This window comes from Lutra lutra, chromosome 17 (assembly GCF_902655055.1).
Source record: "Lutra lutra chromosome 17, mLutLut1.2, whole genome shotgun sequence".
In the NCBI taxonomy this organism is placed as follows: Eukaryota; Metazoa; Chordata; class Mammalia; order Carnivora; family Mustelidae; genus Lutra; species Lutra lutra.
In genome coordinates, this window is record NC_062294.1 from 42,989,487 (window position 1) to 43,007,415 (window position 17,929).

The 17,929-nt window shown below is 45.4% G+C and overlaps 1 long non-coding RNA gene across 1 annotated transcript; it reads left to right on the forward strand.

The window, feature by feature from the left end:
• Window positions 1-506: 506 nt before the first annotated feature.
• LOC125088478 (uncharacterized) lies at window positions 507-3,718 on the forward strand. Its single transcript, XR_007123714.1, has 3 exons — window positions 507-838; window positions 1,277-1,445; window positions 3,612-3,718. It is a non-coding gene; the product is annotated as an uncharacterized LOC125088478 (long non-coding RNA).
• The last annotated feature ends 14,211 nt before the right edge of the window (window positions 3,719-17,929 follow it).

The window sequence follows — 17,929 nt, forward strand, 5'->3', positions numbered from 1 at the left end:
AATATACAGCACAGTGACCATAGTTAATAATATTGCGTTTATTACAGTAACACTGAATCTGGCCAAGAGAGTAGATCTCAAGTGTTCTCACCACACACACACACACACACACACACACACACACACATGCACACACACAAGGGTGATGAAAATGTTAATTAGCTTGATTGTAGTAATCATTTCATGATATATACTTACATCAAAACAACACACTGTATACCATAAATATATAGAATTTTTATTTATTGATGATATCTCAGTTAAGCTGGAAAGAAACCCACATAGGCTTAGAAAGACTGGAATACTGAGTGGCTTTGTCATTTAAGACTAGCTATACCATGGAGGGGGGTGGGCGGTGTTAAAGAGCCACAGTGAGGTCACTATCATCAGCTGTCATGTGGCTGTCAGAAATAAAGTCATAGGAAGGACTCCTAGCGTCCTTGAAGAGCTTCATGGTGGTTCTTCTTCGAAGGTCAGAAATCCTAGGGGAAACGGCTGCCCTTGAACTGGGAACTCTAAATTCTATAGGCACTACAGACCAGAGGTGGCAGGGATCCTGCGGGCATTGACACGCCAAAGATCAGATAGCATGGTTTCCACTGGAGAGTGAAGCCCAACCAGGAGTGAGAACAGGCTGACTTGCAGAGCTCATTGGCATTTCCTAGTTTGAAATGAAATAGGCAGGCAGCCTACTAAAGTCTTGCTTGATCTGAATTAGCGGATGAGCTGTGGGACTAGTGAATGAGTTCAGAGCTGGATGACCAACACAGAGTCATTGCACCTCGATCACATCCTACACTTGAGCCTTCGATGAAAGGAGGGGCTGGGATCCTTGGAGGTAGGACCCTGTTATGCTGCCCAAAATGCATGCTAGTAATCTTTCTCCTAGACTTCTCCGAGGAGACTGGTCATTTACCAGGCAGCTGTACACTGGGGGAAAGGAGATAATCAGATTTTCCAAGCATGAGTGGACACTGGGGGGGAACTGACTCAAGTTCCTGGAACCTCGGGAGCTAGCGGTTTGTTAGTCAGAGTGGGGCTATGGGAGTCAGGTGATCAACAGAGTTTCAGGGAAGTTCTGTCCCACAGAAAGCCTAACTGGTCACTGAATCCATCCTGTGGATATTTGCTCAATGCCGAAATGCATAATTGGAATAGATACATTGAGCAATTATAAAAATTCCAACATTGGTTCCCTGAACCACGGAGTTGATGGGTATCACGGTAGGAAGAGCCAGGTGGAAGTCACTAGAACTCTCTCTGCCTATACAAATAGCAAACCAAAAGCAATACCACATTCCTGGAGGGATTGCGGAGATTGGTGCCACCAACAAGACTTGAAAGATGCCAAAGGAGTGAGTCTCACCACAACCCCATCAACTTGCCTATCTGGACTGTGCAGAAGACAGAGGGATCTGGGAGGAGGACAGTGGATCATTGTAGACGTAAGCAGGGGAGGTGGCTAATGGCTGCTGTTGCTCCAAATGGGGTTTCATTGTTGGAGGAATCAACAGATCTTCTGGGACCTGTTATACAGTTACTGATCTGAAAAACGTGCTTTTTAAAAAAATGTTTTAATTTTTTTCTATACCTGATAGTAAAGACCATCAGAAGTTTGTTTTCAGCTGGCAAAGCCAGAAACATCTCTACTGTCCCAGCCAAGAGGTATACCAGCCAAGAGGTACACTCCAGCCCTATGTCATAAGATGGTCTGGACCAAGCTTAGGCACCTGCCTTATTCCCTGGACATCACGCTGGCCCATTAGCTGGAGGATATTATGATGATGGGATCTGATGAGCAAGAAATAGCCACCACTTTATACACATTGGAAGGACAACTGCATGCCAGAGATTGGGAAATAAATCCCACCCACAAAAATTTGCAGTCTATCACCTCAGTGAGCATTCTTGGGGTCCAGGGATTGGAGGGATGTAGAGATATTCCTTCCTGGGTGCAGGCGAAGTTGCTGCTCATAGCCCTCCTGATCCTGAAAGAGAGGCCCAATGCTGGGAGAACTTCTTCAAACCTTGGAATCTGCATATACCTCACTTAGAAATACCTGCTGTCACTCATTTACTGAGTGATCTGGACAGCTGTGAGTTATGAGTGGGGTCCAGAATGAGGGAGAGCCCTGCGACAGATCTGGGCTGAGACAATGGTGCTTGAAGCGTCTTGGTAGACGGGGTGCTCTTTGGGGACTCTCAGCTCCCTATTGGTGAATCATGGTGTAGACCTCTAGGATTTTGGAGCAAAGTCAGGTCATTCTCTGAAAATAATTATTCTATCTTTGAAAAAACAGTTCTTGGCTTTCTACTGGGCTTTAGTAGAGGCTAAATATTTGACCCCAGGCCACTAAGATACTATGCCAATGGAGCGACATTTCATCACCTGTTGCACGACCCAAGAAGTACAAAGTTAGGCATGCACAGCAGCGATCTGTGAAAGTGGTTTAGACAAGACGGTTCTAGCAGGTGGTGAAGGCATGAGTACTTTGCCTGAGGAAGTTACCCTGATGTCCAGGTCCCTGATTCCTGCTTCAATGCCTTCTTGCTCTCAAACCTCACCTATGGCCCATGGGGAACTCTCTATGACTAGTTGACTGAGAAGAAAAAAAATCAGATTTTGCAGATAGTAAAACTCTAGTGACAGAAAACTCTGGTTTACATATAATTACGTAGGACATGGAGGCACCACCCAAAAGTAGACAGCTGTATCATGATAGCGCCATCCTGGGACACCCCTGAAGGATGGGGGTCAAGGGAAACTTTGCCCATGGGCAGAAATTTGAACAGAGCACCCGGTTGTCCATTTTGACTGCAGCAAGAGATGCCCAGAAATACAGATCTATATCAATTCATCAGTTGCGACTAATGGTTTGGCTGGATGGTCAGAGACTGCTACAAAGAGGTCTGGGGAAGAGATAAGTAGAACTCTCCAGAGGAGGAAGAGAATTGTGTCCTACACGGGCTCGCCAGAGTGAACTCAGAAAATAAGATTTTAGGAAGATAGAATAAGCCATCTTGTGGACACCAGTCAGTCGCTTTGCCCAGCCACTGCCATCATCACCAACCCAGCTCATTAACCATCGGGGCTGAGGGGCGGCCAGCGGAGCTGCTCGTGGGATCCTCAATCAGAACTTCCGCTCGGAAAGGCTGATCTGGCTACTGCCACTGGTAAGTGCTCAGTTTGCCAGCAGAAAAGACCAGCACTAAATCCCCTGATCCAGCAGCAGTCCCCAAGCGGATCGGTCAGCTTGGTGATGGCAGGCTGATTGCATCGAATGGCTTCCCTCATGGAAAGAGCAGCACTTTTTCTTTCTTTCTTTTCTGCTTTCTTGGGCGCCTGGGTGGCTCAGTTGGTTAGGCAACTGCCTTTGACTCAGGTCATGATCCTGGAGTCTGGGGATCGAGTCCCGCACTGGGCTCTCAGATTGGCAGGGAGTCTGCTTCTCCCTCTGACCTTCTCCAATCTCATGCTCTCTCTCTCTCTCTCAAATAAATAAATAAAATCTTTAAAAAAATAAATAACCGCTTTCTTGTAATATAACGCACATACCATACAATCCACATCTTTAAAGTGTACCAGCTAACAGTTTTTAGTCTATTCACAGATATGCACAACCTTCACTACAACCCATATTAGAACATTGTCATCACCTGACAAAGAACCCCCGGAGGATTCTGGGGAGATGGCAGAGCGGGAGGCGCAAGGAATCTGTCTCCCCACCAGGACTCCCCACCGGGACTCCCCACCGGGACGGTAATTGCACCGGAGACTCATTTCGGAACTATGGGGGTGACTGAAGCCTGAAAACTTCCAGAGGAAGGCTTGGATGGTGCACTGTGGTAATTTCTTTCCATTTCAGCTCTTAGCAGAGTAGCAGCTGCCCAGCCCTCGGCCCCAGACCCGTGGCAGGTGCCTGTGCACATGTTCCTACAGCAGCTTGCATTACCCCCTGCAGGACCCAAATGGCCAAAAAGCACCTTGTCCTCCAAATATAGAGGATCAGTTGTCTGATCACTGACTGCTGCTGCTTTTTCTTTTTTTTTTCCTTTTTTTTTTTTTTTTTTACTGGCTTCAGAGGTAGAATTTAGTGGTTCATCAGTTGCCTGTAATACCCAGTGCTCATTTTTTTAAAAGATTTTATTTATATTTATTATTTATAAATACTGTCAAATAAAAGTATCTATTTGACAGAGAGATAGAGAGAGAGAGCACAAGTAGGCAGAGAGGCAGGCAGAGGGAGAGGGAGAAGCAGGCTCTCTACTGAGCAGGGAGCCCAATGTGGGGCTTGATCCCAGGACCCTGCGATCACGACCTGAGCTGAAGGCAGAGGCTTAACTCACTGAGCCACCCAGGCATCCCAAAACATTCTCATATTTAAAAAGGAAACCGAGGGAACTTGTTCCACCCCCAAGAAATGCTTAGGGTGGTCTTGTGGGGTGATGTGAAAAGCTGCTTGATAGCACTTGGAAAATACCTAAGGAAATGAAGATCTGAATAAAATTAAAATGTGGTGAGATTCTGTACCGAATTCTGACATGTAATGTCTTCCTCCCCCACACCAAGCAATTCTCCAATAGCAGCTGGATGTCCTACAATTTCACAATTTTGACACTACCTACTCTGAAATAGCATCAGATTCCACAGGTTAAGGGCTTTGTCCTATAAGCCTGGATCCCCTTCAGAAGCCAGAGGGAGGTCCTGGCTGTCTCCCGTGCTTCTGAATGACTAGCTATAAATCAGAGGTTCCCACGACCTCCTCCTTGGGTTCAATGAGTGAGCTAGAGTGGCTCACAGAACTCAGGGAAACATTGCACTTACCAGAATGCTGGTTTATTACTGGTTATAAAAGGAGGTAACTCAGGAACAGCCAGATAGAAGGGAGGCAGACAGCAAGATGTTGGGTGGGGTAGGGGTGGCATGGAGCTTCTGTGCTCTCTCTCCCCAGATAGCCATGTCTTCACCCACCTGGAAGCTCTAGGAAGCCCACCTTTTTGGGTTTTTATGGAGGCTTCATTACATGGGCAAGACTGACCAGTGGCAATTCAACTCAGCCTCTAGGCCCTTCCCTTCCCAGGAGTTAGGGTTATAAGATGCGAAGTTCCAAATCTCTAGTCAATCATATGATTGTCCGTGGACAATCATATCTCTGCCTTAGGGATGGTCCAAGGATCGCCTCATTAACATAACAAAAGATATCTTTATCTCTCTGTCTGAGGGTTTGAGAAGCTCTGTGTCAGGAATGGAAAATGGAGACCACACGTGTATTTTGTATTATAAATCACAGTATCATATATGGGCAATTAAGATGCTAATATTATTTTAATAATGATTTATAAATGCACTTTTTGTTTGCTCTATTATCTGAGAGACATTTTAAAAAATTATTAGTCAAAAGGCTAGTATTATTATGACCTTGGTTTCTTTTTTTGTTTGTTTTGTTTAAAGATTTTATTTATTTATTTGACAGACAGAGATCACAAGTAAGCAGAGAGGCAGGCAGAGAAAGTGGAAGGGAAGCAGGCTCCCTGCCGAGCAGAGAGCCTGATATGGAACTCGATCCCAGGACCCTGAGATCATGACCTAAGCTGAAGGCAGAGGCTTTAACTCACTGAGCCACCCAGGTGCCCATGATGTTGGTTTCTAACACCAATTTTTTTTTTCTACATGATGTTGAGACTAATCCATTCAAAAGAATTCTTTTTTCTTTTTTAAGATTTTATTTATTTATTTGACAACCAGAGATCACAAGTAGGCAGAGAGGCAGGCAAGGAGAAAGAGGGGGAAGCAGGCTCCCTGCTGAGCAGAGAGCCTGATTCAGGGCTTGATCCCAGGACCCTGAGATCATGACCTGAGCGGAAGGCAGATGCTTAACCCACTGAGCCATCAGGAGCCCCTCAAAAGAATTCTTAATTTATATTTTGGGGCACAGAATGTTTAAAGATGTAATTCTGTGACATCAACAACACAAAGGGTGGGAACAGAGCTGTAAAGGAAGAGTTTTTGTATGTTATTAAAATTAAGCTGGTCTAAATTCAAATCAGAATGTTACAACTTTAGGATGTTAAATATAATCCCCATTGTAACTACAAAGAAAATAGCTATAGAATGCACAAAGTAAATGAAAAAAGAAATTCATTCTCTCTTTTTTTTTAAAGATTTTATTTATTTATTTGACAGACAGAGAGAGATCACAAGTAGGCGAGAGGCAGGCAGAGAGAGAGGGGGAAGCAGGCTCCCCACTGAGCAGAGAGCCCTATTCGGGGGCCGATCCCAGGACCCGGAGACCATGACCTGAGCCGAAGGCAGAGGCTTTAACCCACTGAGCCACCCAGGCGCCCCGGGAAAGAAATTCAAATACTTCATTATAAGAAAGTTAACTAAACATCAAAGAAGTTCGCAATGTAGCATATGGGGGACTAAAAAGCTGTAAAACATATGGAAATTAAATAAGAAAGTGGCAGAAGTTAATTCCCACCTTATCAATAATTACTATAAATGGGAATGAATGAAACTCTCCAATGAAAAGACAGAGACTGGCAGGAGGGACAAAAACATATGTTGTTTACAAGAGACTCATTTTAGACCCAAAGAGATTGGATCTAAAATCAGATTGAAAATGAAATAGGTAGAATGGATTGAAATCATCTGAATTCACAAATACATTGAAATACATTGAAAATAGATTGGAAGCAAAAGGATGGAAAAAGATACTCCATTCAAAAAGTAACCAAAAGAGCGCAAGGTGTCTCTACTAATTTCAGAGCAAACAGACTTTAAATAAAAATGTTACAAGAGACAAAGTACATTCTGTATTAAGAAAAAGTTCAATTCAACAAGAAGATAGAATTATAAACCATTAGGGGTGCCTGCAGGGCTCAGTCAGTTAAACATTTGACTTTGATTTCAGCTCAGGTCATGATCTCAGCATCATGGGTTTGAGCCCTGTGTTGGGCTCTGAGCTCAGTGTGGAGGCTGGTCATTCCTCTCCCTCTGCTCTTCTCGCCCCCACTCTTTCTCTCTCTTTCTAAAATGAGTAAATAAAATCTTTTTAAAAAGGAATTATCAACCTTTACATATCTAACAAACCACGAACATATATGATGCAAAAAACTGACAGAACGGAAGGTAGAGATAGACCAGACAAGATGGCTGCTGAGGGCAGAGTGAATATAGAAAGGCCTCTAAGTCCATTCAGCCACTATAACAAAACACCACAAGCAGGGGTAGCTTATAAACAATGGAAATTTACTTCTCAAACTTCTAAAGGTTAGAAGTCCAAGATCAGGGCATCAGCATGGTCGAGTAAGGGCCCTCTTCTGGGTCCAGACTTCTTCCTATATCCTCACATGGTGGAAGGGGCTAAGGAGCTCTCTAGGGTCTCTTTTGTAAGAGTCCCATTCATAAGGGCTCCACCTCCATGACCTTATCACCTCCCAAAGGCCCCACCTCCTGGTATCATCATATTGGTCATTCAACATATGAATGGGAGGGACCCTAAACATGGAGACCATAGCAAATGGATAATGGGAAAGGGAGTTATAAATATAATTATAAATGCCAGCCGTGAGCAGGTACAGAAGTAAGAATTGTAGTAGCTATACTTCTAGAAAGAAATGCTTACTTCTTCCCTTTTTTGAAATGAATATGTTTGTGTGTGTGTGTATATATACATACCACATATTTTTATCTTCTTTCCTTCTTTCCCCTTGTTCGCTAACATAAGATGTGTTCATAGCAGTTAGCTTTATTGCTCAATATGTAAATGACAAGATATCAAAGGTGGAGAATCAGCTATGAGAAGAATGAGCATCAACCAATAATTTAAAAAAAAAAAAGGTGCTCTATCGTCTCCTTAGAAAAAGGCTAGCAAATTCTGAGTGTTAGTTGGCACATGTGTACTTTAGTTAAAGCATGACTCTGTTATTCTTTTTATTTGGAGGTTAAGTATGGTTTAAGGAGATGCGTACATGCGGGTGACAAGGGGTAGACTGTGTGTGGTGGTTTCCTAATGTAGCAACTTGCTTGCGTTGAAATACATTTCCCAGAATCCCCTTCTCTCTGTGTTTCCATAAGGTTGAGCCCATAGGAGGGATTCTTATGGAAGATTTGGGGCAGCCGGAAGTAGCAGGCTTCTAGAAGCTCATGCATCCTGGCCTTTATCTGCTGGCTCACTCCACTGGTACTGCAACTGCTCCACCTTCCCCTGGATTCTCCTTCAGCTGCCTAACTCCTGGGCCAGGTGTGCATTTAGCCCTCTGATGAAGGGCTCTGACTCCAGAAGGACACACACACCACCAAGTTGTCAGAGGCAACAGGAACTGACATAGGCTCAGTCCGTCCTCACAGACTCCAGCCTGGGGGGCGTGCTCCTGTTAATTCTTGCTCCCCCTGACCTGACATCCATCTTCCCTTCCTGCCTGCCTGCCCTGTGGACTTCAAGTTCATGTATCAGACTCAAATACAACCCCCTGACAGAGACTGCTTCACTTGCTCCCCAGATTGCATAAGATCAGATCCAGGAACAAGTGCCTTCATAGCTATTTATAGGTATAGCTTAGTGGTTCTGCTTCTCCGGTTGAATCCTGACTGATACACCCACCAAATTCTTGTGATTTCAGGACCAGAGCCCAAAATGTGGGCATGGCCCCTTGGGTGTAGGAGATTTGGCCAGAAGAGAGTTTCTATTAGCATCTGACTGAAGCTTCCCCCCACTCCCCCACTGCAAGAGATGGGAAGATGGAATTTCACAGGGAAGAAGGGAGGAATGCCAGATTCAAAGGCTGGAAAGCAGAGCTATAGGGAGAAGTTTGAGAATAGAACAAGAGACAACAAGAGAAAAGATTTCACTGTAGACATCTTCCCTTCCAAGAAACAAGCCCCAGTGGCTCATTTCCCTTAGTGGTTCAAGGAGGTAAGAAAGCTGGATAAAGTCACACCCCCAAGCCATCTAAGCAGAGATCTGTGTGGCTGTAGAGGACATCTCTGGTTTCCCTCTGACCAACAACCATTCTCTCTTCTTTGAGTAACAGCCTTCATATTTTCCTTTGGGCAATTCTTGTTCCTGTGTTCAGCCCCTATAGTTTGGACTAGGACATCCTTTCCTAGCTCCAGGAATGAGCACAGGCCCTAGCCCTGGCCGATTATACCCTGGCCACTGCCATTGGTTCTGGGATGGGTATATGGTTAGGGTCAGCCAGTGATATTCAATTCTGGGAATTCTGCCGATATTTTGTCTGGGTTACTCAGCCTTTTAATAGGATGTGAACCTCAAGTTGCCATTGTTTCTCCCAGGAAGGGGGAGTCAGCCTGAGAATGAGGCCACAGAGAGGTACATTGAGCTGGTAGAAGAGATAGAGATACGCTCCTACTATTGTCGTCTTGAGCACCTGGATCCAACTATGCCTGAAGCTGAAAACATTTTCGTGTACCAATAAGTTTCATCTCCTTTGTTGTTGTTCTATTTAAGTCCACTTGAGATTGGGGTTCTGACACTTGCAGCAGAGTCAACACTAATTAACTGACCCTTCAGTAAAAGAACTTGTTTACACCTGCCTCACATCTCAGGTGTGTTTGATTTGGGAGGAACTTCAGGAGGCTGGAGACACTGTTAAAATTGGCAGCTAAACTTGCTGAACCCTTACTAGGTACCAGGTACCCTGGAAACACTACAGGTATCTCAATGTCCTCAGAAGTACCCCTTGAGGAGGCTACCACAATTGCCCCCATGTTTTAGGTGTGGTGCAGCTTAGATGGCCACTTACCAGTTACATAACAAACAAGAGGCATCAGTGGGAAAGGAACGGCAATTGTTCTGTGACAGCAGACAGAGAGGACTCCCCAAGAGTGGGAAACTGAAAGGTGCTATCCCGACCACACGGGGACAGGCTAGCTGCCCCCTTACAAGAACCCCTTTATGAGCGCCTGGGTGGCTCAGTGGGTTAAGCATCTGGCTTCTGCTCAGGTCATGATCTCAGGGTCCTGGGATTCATTTCTGCCTCGGGCTCTCTGCTTGGCAGGGAGCCTGCTTCCTCCTCTCTCTCTCTCTCTCTCTCTGCCTGCCTCTCTGCCTACTTGTGATCTCTCTTTGTCAAATAAATAAATAAAATCTTTTTTTAAAAAAGAACCCCTTTATAACTGCTGTAACAATGATGTATAGAGAAGCCCTCTCACTCTGCCCTCTATCCCCATACGCCAAGACCTGTGGTACTGAAGCAGCTGCCTGTGCCTTGTATCTTCTCTGTCACCAACTGTGGTTTCTTCCACTGCTGCCTGCAGGCTGTTCTGGCCGCCCTCAAAATATATTCCATGTGTGGGGCGACAAGCTCCTCCCTTCATCGTTTTTAAGTAACATCAGGCCAACCCATCCTTCCTTGCACCAGTAAAATGCTGAGCTCTCCAGGTCTGTTTTCTCACATCGTGGACTCATCTGACCTGCCCGAGGTTGACTCTTAAAACCCCAGTCTGCATCATTAACCAGAGGCACATGCAGAAGAGACGGAATTGTCGTCTCTGCCCCACAGCTGCGTACAATCTGTACTGTACATCTCGTTCCTAGAGTCTGATGGGAGAAATCGTGAAAGAAGGCATTTCCAGGAACATCCCGTCACACGCCATGGGAGGAGCCCTGTGTGACTTGTGCTTAGGATCAAACCCAAATGCCTGGCCCTGCCACAGACCTTGCTTGGGATGTCCCCACCTGCAGACACATCTCCCCGCCTCCCACCTTGCTTCCGCTTGCTCTCCCCTTGGCCCTTCTCTCTCTTGGCACAAGGCATTTGCACATGCTATTCCTTCTGCCTGAAACACTCTTCCTTGCAATCTTGATCTAGTTAAATCCTCTCATCCTCCAAGTCTCTGCTCAGATTTCATGTCCTCTGAAAAGCCCTCTTGGAGCCCCTGGTATCATATGCTCTTGTGGATTCCTCTACTGTTACTTCACAGCATTTACATGTTTACACTTACTTTTGTGGTTATTTCCGTGAACTGTTCCCTCCCTTTTAGAACATAAACTCTGTCCACACGGTGGACTGACCAGCACAGTCATGCTCACAAATGTGTAACAAGCAGCTGTGGGGTGTTAATCTTAAAAGTAAAAGCCAGTTACCTTACCAGCAAAAATGGGTTTATTTGGGAATAACAGAGATTGCAGTTTGGAATACGCAAACAACGGCAAACCTATAGGCAAGTCCGGAGAACAAAGGAGAGGAATACTGTTTCATGGAGGAGGAGGAAGTTGGGAGCGGTTGTTCTGAATGAAGGTCTGTTGGCGAAAACAAGTGTCCAGGCTGCTGGCGGTTCCTCACTGGCTGAGCAGCTGAGTTGTCAATGTCTTGCAGAAGATTCAATGACTTCTCCTCTCAGGACTTACAGCTGATCATTTTTTCCCTTAGGGGTTATCCCCTGGGGTCTGTAATTGACAGTTCTTCCTGTCATTGACAGGACTGGTTCAGTTTCCCTTTCCAACCTCCCACTGGACTTTCCTGGGGTTTCCTTATATTAATTTTCAAAGGGGTAAGGTGTGTGTATGCGGGGGGGACTCTGACTGATAGCTCTTCATGATTCGTGTGGCCCATCTCAAGCCATCAATGTGATTTCAACCAAAACTGCTGAACATTTTAACACCTGACTCCTGCCGGCCGGTATGAGCCAGCTCCAGAACCCCACTGCTGCTAACATCCCAGCACCCAACAACAGGTTTGTTGAATGAGTGAATGAATGAATGAATGAATGAGTGAAATTAATCCCACAGATATAGCTTCCCCTATTTGTGCTTCTTTGTATGCAGCGCATTCTCATCAGTCCACTGCAGATTTAAAAAAAGAAAAACAAAATTATGATGCTTTCATCAAGCAAAATGTATTCACCGTAAAGGAATATTCTTTGGGTCCCACTTTTTCCTGGTGTTAAAGCATCCTTTCTTGCCTATAATTAAAACTTTGCAGACTGTAAGTAGTGACTCATTAGTAGTTCATGAGATCAATTTAGAAAGTCATGACAAGCATCTTTTAAATTGAGTAGAAGACAAGACAAATTTCAGAATACCAGGATTTGTCCTGGGCTGTCAGGAAGTATTGTTTTGGGAAATTTCTTTTGTGAGCATGTGTTCATTCTGACTTGTGATGTAAAGTGACTTTTTAGCGTCAAGAAAGTTTGAAAACCACTGAGATTAAAAGCAATCCTTAAAAAAAAATCAATAAATGTTATTTTTAGAGCAATTTTAAATGCAATTTTAAAGCAATTTTGCAGCAAAATTGGGTGAAAAGTACAGAGATTCCCCCATAAAATCCCTATCCCCACACAGACACAGCCTTCCTGTTATTAATATCTCCTGCCACAGTGGTCCATTTATTACAACAGAACCTGCAACAACACATTGTTATCACCCAAAGTACAGAGCTTACATTAGAGTTCACTCTTGGTAGTGTACATTCTGTGGGTTTGGATAAATGTATGACATATACCCATCAGTGTCATATCATACAGAGTAGTTTCACTGCCCTAAAATCCTGGGTGCTCTGCTTTTTATTACTGCCTAATATTCCATTGTCTGGTTGTACCATGGTTTACTTAACCAGTCACCTGCTGAAAGACATCTTAGTTGTCTCCAAGTTTGGATAGTTATAAATAAAGCTGTCATAAACATCAGTGCTGGTTTTCATGTGGACACAGTTTTTCCCTCCTCTGGGTAAACAACAAGGCCTGCCGTTGCCGGGTTGTGTGGTAAGAGTAGGTTTCGTTTTGTTGGAAACTAACAAACTGTCTTCCAAAGTGGCCGTATCATTTTGCATTTCTAGCAGCGATGAGTGAGAGTTCCTGGTGCTCCACGTCCTCGTCAGAATTTGGTGATGTCCGTGTTCTGGATTTTGGCCATTCTAATAGGTATGCAGCAGTACCTCAGATTTAGTTCCTTGATGATGTATGGTGTCGAACATCTTTTTACAGGCTTATTTGTCATCTGTAAATTTTCTTTGCTGAGATGTCTGTTCAGGTCTTTTGTCCATTTTTTGATCAGATAACAATGCTTTTTCATTTAGTGGACTTGTTTTGTTTTCCATGTCCTTACTTGCAATTTTTTTCAAAAGCAAGAATACTATATCTGACTTCATGTTTTTGGTGCACATATTACCAGTTTCTGGGAAAAAAAGTATCAAGTTAAAAAAAACAACAACAATCCAGCTTTCCCAAGACCTCAGGGACCAGAAGGTTAAGTCCACTGAACTCTGAGAGATGACAGATGGATAGATGATTGATAGATAGATAGATAGATAGATAGAGGGATAGGAAGGTGTCTGGCTTGGGGTTAGGGAACTTCTATTCTGGTCTACCTCCCCCACAATGACCCTGGTTATAAGTATTCATCCCAGAGTCATGGGACCCTTTTTGATCTAGCCGCCCCCACCTAGGCACAGCATGAGCAAGGCAGGGAGCACGATGAGGCTGATGCTTCCTGTTCCAATCCTCTCTACATGCAGGGGACAGCCCCTACCTGGCCCTTAAGAACGGAGGTCGGGGTTGGGGGAGGATTGGAGATAAAGCCAGACCCAGGCCATCGGTGGAGTCCCACGTCCTGCCATGAACCCTCTCTAGATTGTAGTTGGCTGAACAAATTACATTGTAAATCACTTTCCGTTTGATGCCTGGAGCCTTGCACTGGACACTTTTATCTGCATGAGTTCATTATACCCGCCCCACAGCTGTGTGTGCCCGCTTGGGTGCGCATCCATGATGGAGAGCAGAGAGCATGGTAGTGCAGCAGCAAAGCTCATTTTCCAGAGAGAAACAGCTCCAGAAGAGAGAGATCCCTTGGACAGGGTCACACAGCCAGGAAGCCACAGTCATGGCTGGAATCTGAGCCCTGGAGAGTCATATACAGGTGACTGCGGTGCCCAGCTCCCTCCCAAAGACTTCACGACGACCCTAGGATGGTAAGAATGAGACCATAGTGGCTGACCCTTATGGGGCACCTATGTGAGCCAAGCCGTATGACTTAGATGGTTGTCTTCAGAGGGCGTGTCTGTTGTTATGCCCCCTTTACAGAGGAGGGAATCGAGGCACAGAGAAGGCACCACCACATTGGAAAGAGCAGACAGGGAGCATAGCTGAACCTTAAACCCTCTTAGCAGGTGCTCAGGGAGGGGAGAGCAAGCTTCTGTTGTCAGGGTTTGTGCTGGGCACTGGGGTGACAGCTGTGACCACTACAGCCTCGCAAACCTGAAAACCTCAAGGAAAGAAAGTAAAGCAGGGCGACGTGACTGGGAAGGGGTCGTGGGGCAGGGGGCAGGGAATGATGTCGGGGTGGTCAGGGAGGGCTGCTCGGAGAAGGGGACTTGGCTGAGACCTGAGGGCTATGAGGGAGCCAGGCTTGCAGAGTTCTTGGGGAAAGGTGTTTCGGGTGGAGGGAACAGCAAGTATAAAGGCCTCAAGATGGGAACAAGTTAGGTGTGTTTGAGGAACTGAGAAAAGGAAGTGAGAATGAGAAGGCGGTGGTGGGGGGAGAGGCTGTGGAGAAGGAGGGGAGAGCAAGCTTCGGAAGAGGAGGGGGTTTCTAGGCAGCCATAGGAGCCTTAAGGAGTGGAGGGAGGGATGTAGGGCATGGTCTCCAAGGCAGGGTTCAGTGCCATCTTCTCCTCCTGGCTCCCAAGTCCAAATACCTCTCCCCTCTCTCCACTCGGGCAGTCTGCGCTGTCTACTTCCCCTGCAAGAGCTACAGCCCAATCCCAGCTCCCCCATTACTGCAGGGCTCATGGGCTCCTTCTGAACCGGAATATAGCGCTCTTGCCTGCAGTCCCGCCTGCAGGCATCCATTCATTAATTCCTCTGTCCACTCGTCCATCAAATGTGGATTTGCTGCAAGTCTTTTGCTTTCGCAGTTTCCTCTGCCTGAAACAGTCTTTTATCCTGCAGGGCTCTGCTTCCAGTGGCGCCTCTTCTGAGATGCCTTCTCTGACCACCCCCAGCTAATTTAGCCCCTTATCACCCTGTGAGTGACTGTACTGCGCTTCATGGTGAAACAGGGTAGGCTGGTGCTCCTGGGGCTCTCTCTCTCTATGCAAGAGATAAATATGCCTTCTCATTTTCTTTTGGGAACCATCCTTCCCTTCTCTTTGTCTGCATGATTTGTTTGTGTCAGCCATGTCCCCCCACTTCAGAAATGAGCACATCATCCAGGTAAAGCCAATGAGAAAGCTGCAGGACTTTTGCTGAAGCTCCTGAAAAGCTAAGCTTTGTTCCTACCCTGGTTGCTCACCTAGTGGGCAGCAAGTTTGGAGCTGCTGGGGGAAGAGACGACCTGCCTGAAAATGAAATTGATATTGAGGGCAGAAAAGGTGAAAGAAGGAGCAATGCACAGTCCTGAGTGAATTGTTTGAGCACCTGGATTCAGCCATACCTGCAATCCAACCCCCCCCCCGACTTCTCCATTGTAAGAACCAGTACGTTCCCTTTGTGCTTAAGCTAGTTTGGGTTTCAGTAGCAGTAGACAGTCTAATTGGTAACAAAGTCTTGAAGATACACCTGCAGCCAAGCTTAGGTACTTTACCCGTGAGGGATGTGGGCAGGCACTTCCCTCATTCAGAAGCCACGCCCCCTCTAGAGGCTCCTTTTCTACAAAGCCTGAGTGGTTCGCTCAACCTGAGACAAAAAAAGCAGAATCCAAGCGTGAGTCCAAGACATGGGGTGACTTACAAAAGCAGCCACGCGACCAGCAGCAGGAACTGGGAATCTGCATTATTAATAAGCAAATCCATTTTCTTTCCCTCTTCTGGATGGGCTGAGCCCTGATTTTATTAGCTTGTTTTTATTAGCTCCGTCCATGTGTCCAGGGAAAGTATGTAAACCAGTCACAGTTCTCTCGTCTCCTGGTCAGTGACTGGTTCTGGAAGAGGCTGTGACTAGCCACTTCCCACCAGACTTAAACTCACATGTCGGGGCTCCTGGGGTAAAATGGTTTTGTTCTTAAAAAGTAATGCAAGGGGAAGAAACTTCCCTTTTGTGCCTCCCACAGAAAGTGCAGCCATGTGAGGAGGCACTAACTGACCTCGGATTCGACTTTCTCAAACTCTTCATCCAAAGCAGAATCATAACAGACTCTGCCTGGTTTTCCCCCCCATCCATGTGGGAGAAAAAAAGGCAGTGCCAATCACACTTGACTAGTTTAACAAAGAAAAAAAAAAACTTACAAATATTTAGCCTTGTCACAATCTATATGACAATCTAAGTATTATTCCCAGGGCAACAAATGATTAAGTAAGACAGATGAGAATTACAGAATTTGGAAGGTTAAAGGTTGCTTGATAGAGTATTTGCAAGAGGAGTTTTATAATGCTGAGGAGTGTCTGATTTTCTACAGCTGCAAAGAAAGATCAGTTTTCTACTTATCTTTCTGCAGTTTCTTCAACCAGCACTTAGAAGAGCCTATAAGTACCAAGAGTGAAATCAGAGAGGGCAAACACTTAAAAAGGAGGAGGAAAATGGGCAGAGGAAGATTTTAGCAAAAGAAACAGTAAAGTTGTAATGTTTTGCATCTGTAGGAAATGATGGCTGGAACTGTAGCAGCCATATTGCCACCTTGAGGGAGGAACTCCCCACATGCAAGGACTCTTAGTCCATGAGAAATGCAATGATCTTGTAGAACCTCTCTATCTTGGTGAGATTTGTTGTTTTGCAAAATAATAAAAGCCTTTTTTTTTTTTTTCAAAGATATTTGGCATCTCTTCTTCCCCTACTTGCAGCCAGGAGTATCCTACATGATCCTCCCAGAGCGAGGGATGCACAGGAGCCGGCAAGGGAACTTCAACAGTATGGCCCATGTGGTGCTCAGAGCACTGCCCTCACCAGGCATGGTCCTGGATGTCCGCACGAGAGCCCCCTCATTCCCTCCAGGCTCTGTCACTGCTGGCATCATAGTGATTATGGTTTCTGTATTCTGCAGAAAGGCTCAGTAATTGTTTTTGTTTTTTAACTCTAGCCACCAACTCGTAACATTTAGCTAAGATTACTCCCAGAGCATGCATGTCATCAACCCTGACGATGACAGTAGAAAAATATCAGAACCATGACCACCTTGGGAGTGGGGCAGGGATTACCTGGGCAGGGTAACTTCGTGGGGTGATGGCACTGTTCTTTCCCTGAATCGGGACGTGTGTGTGCACCAGTGGAAACTCAGCAACATCCATTTAAAATACGTACATTTCATCGTATCCAAATTTTACCTCAAAAAAGAACTGTAGGGGCACCTGGGTGGCTCAGTCGTTGGGCATCTGCCTTCGGCTCAGGTCATGATCTCAGAGTCCTGGGATCGAGCCCCGCGTCGGGCTCCCTGCTCTTCGGGAAGCCTGCTTCTCCCTCTCCCACTCCCCCTGCTTGTGTTCCCTCTCTCACTGTCTCTCTCTCTCTCTCTCTCTCTTTGTCAAATAAATAAATAAATAAAATCTTAAAAAAAAAAAAAGAACTGTAGACCTCAAATCCCTGTTAGTGATGTGTGCATGCTGAAATGAGTTTAAAGTGCTGATGTCAGCTGTAAAATCCTTCACTTGAACTCATTTAAAAATCCAACGGAGAAATCATATGGTTGACGAATGAACAGAAGCGGGCTGATGGGTATGTGATAAAGCAAACAGGAAAACGTTAAGGATGGTGGAATCTAGATGATGGGTACCTGGGGGTTATGGTAAAATTCATTCACTTTCTTTGTAGGTTGGACAGTTCTAATACAAGGGCCCCTGGGTGGCTCAGTCATTAAACCATGTACTCTTGATTTTGGCTTAGGGGTTCCTGGTTGGGGCTCCACACTCAGCGGGGAGTCTGCTTGTCCCTCTCCCTCCCCCCATACCCCTCCGCCTGCACAGTCTCTCTCTGTCTCTCAAATAAATAAATTAATTAAAAAAAAATTTTTTTTAAGTTCTCTTATTTCAGTGTTGGATC